The sequence below is a fragment of the Micropterus dolomieu genome, linkage group LG22 (assembly GCF_021292245.1).
Source record: "Micropterus dolomieu isolate WLL.071019.BEF.003 ecotype Adirondacks linkage group LG22, ASM2129224v1, whole genome shotgun sequence".
Lineage (NCBI taxonomy): Eukaryota > Metazoa > Chordata > Actinopteri > Centrarchiformes > Centrarchidae > Micropterus > Micropterus dolomieu.
Window position 1 is genome coordinate 3,030,989 of NC_060171.1, and position 2,129 is coordinate 3,033,117.

At 46.3% G+C, this 2,129-nt stretch overlaps 1 protein-coding gene across 1 annotated transcript in view; it reads left to right on the forward strand.

Annotated features, from left to right (window-relative positions):
- Window positions 1-1,652: 1,652 nt before the first annotated feature.
- Window positions 1,653-2,129, forward strand: part of LOC123962067 (E3 ubiquitin/ISG15 ligase TRIM25-like) — a gene marked incomplete at its 3' end in the record, with an annotated part of 2,947 nt that continues 2,470 nt past the window's right edge. Inside the window, exon 1 of the mRNA XM_046037966.1 lies at window positions 1,653-1,702. The remainder of the gene's footprint in view (window positions 1,703-2,129) is intronic.

A 2,129-nucleotide genomic window follows, 5' to 3' on the forward strand; every position in this document is an offset into this window, starting at 1 on the left:
ACACTGACTGATAAGTCTTAGTGACTCCTAAGTGCGCTGACCATTTACTTTCGTGGGCGACATATAAGACATGCTGTCTGTAAACTGAAGGCACTACAATCTGATACATGCGTTGCCAATCCGCATCAAAAGCTACACCAGGGGACCATCGCATTAACACACCATTTTCTAAGTAATACACTACTTTTTCACCACTTGCTGCGTTGCTGTCACTCACCACATTCCTGAAGCAGGCCTGTAAGGTTGGATCCTCTCTCTGAGCCACAGCCAAGCGTTCTCTTGTAGCTGGCAGTGGTAGGGAGGAAGAGGATGGTTCCACTGCACTCTCCATTGACGCTGGCTCCTTCACGGGAGTTGAATCAGCTATCTGCAAAGACTTACAAAACACTGTATCAGCTAGCGAAATATCTGACCCATCATCACTTGTCATCTGGCGTGCCCGCGCACGAGTGACGACGCAGGCTGGGAATACCGTGGGCGACTCTGCGCTGCTGGCAGTGTCACTTGGTACATCCAAGACTTCCAACGTTGGAGTAACTTTACCCCCGGCTATGTCATTTCCCATGAGCAACACCCTGTACGGGAAGTTCATCACACACTGCTACTGGGAAAAAACCACTGACTAGATCAGACTGAATGTGCACCTTATGCACAGGGCGAGGCGCAAATCCCATTTCAATGCCCCTTAAGACGGACCCAAATCCACAGGCGGATTCAACTGAAAAGGGTAGCACGGAAGCTAACACAACCGATTTGGAACAAGCGGTGTCCCGTAACACTTTAAGAGACTGCTGGTCTGCTGGCAATCCTGTAAGCGAAATCAGTGCTTTGAGTACAAATGGACGAAAACAGGGATCAACCTCACTTTGGCTGTCACAGTTTAACTGAGGGCTTGGTAGATTGTTAATTAACCCGACATCCTTGGGCTGAGACCCATGCAAAGACGACCGGTCTTTGCGTTTCAAAATCACACAATCCGCAATAACATGTCCCCTCTTATGACAGTAATAACACTGACGCTCTTCTTCCTTCGGACTGGGATTCATTCCCCAGGGACACAGCCTACTTGGTAGAGGTGTGACAGGAAAAAGGGGAAACACAAAGGTGACAGCGATAGCCGTGACACACACCTTTATCTCCTCCAGACAGGCGGTGAGTGTTGAAGAAGATGACGTTGGTGAAGCTGCAGAGGTGTGTGTGTCTGATTTCATGTAAAGTTGTGCATCATCAGTATAACAGTGAAATGAATGGATGTTAATGATGATGGGGTCAAGACTGACTGGCAGGGAAACTCAGCTATTTAACCTCAGTGGGGTCGTTTGCCAGGGTCATCGATACTGCTGGTTCGTTAGTGTTCCTGGTTGCTGTAACGACAGTCGTTACAGTTGTTAGAACTATATATGCTTCCATTGTTGAAAAACAAATAAGAAACAAAAAGTAAAAACTCATCTTGTTCCAAAGCTGTGTCAAGTTTTTTCCCAAGGAGGCAATAAAACCTCACTTCCAGAGCTGCACTGAGAGGAGGAGCAACAGTGAAAGAGGAGAGCTGCAACGTCACATTTCCTCAAATGAAAGTGAAAGTTTCTCTGAGCGACAGCAAAGCTGAAGTCGAGACAAGTCTCTCTGTTTCTCTGTGAAGAAACTTTCAACTGAATCCATCAGGTTTTTCTCAACAAAACAGCAGAATCTCTGCCAAACCCTGGTGAGTACACGGCCCTACAAAGCCACAATGCTCTGACTCAGTATTTGGTCAAAGTTTAGTTCAAACCAGAATCTGACTGTTTTACATCTGTTTTACCAGATAAAAGATATGATGTCAGAGATTTGTGTTAGTGTTGAAACAGTAAATATTATCAGCTGTACTTGTTTGGCAGAGACTCTGCTGTGTTGTTAAGTCAGTTTAACTTTTCTTTTCCTGAGAATCAGACTTGTCTCGACTGCAGGTCTGCTGACACTCAGACTAAAGTTTAGTTTCATTTTGAGGAAATGTGCTCAGTTCAGACAGTCAGCTCAACAGAAAGCCAGCAGCAGCAGCTCAGAGCAACAAGCTGCCAAACCAGGAGAAGTTCCCTGTGACGTCTGCACTGGAACCAAACTGAAGGCCCTGAAGTCCTGCCTGGTGTGTCTGG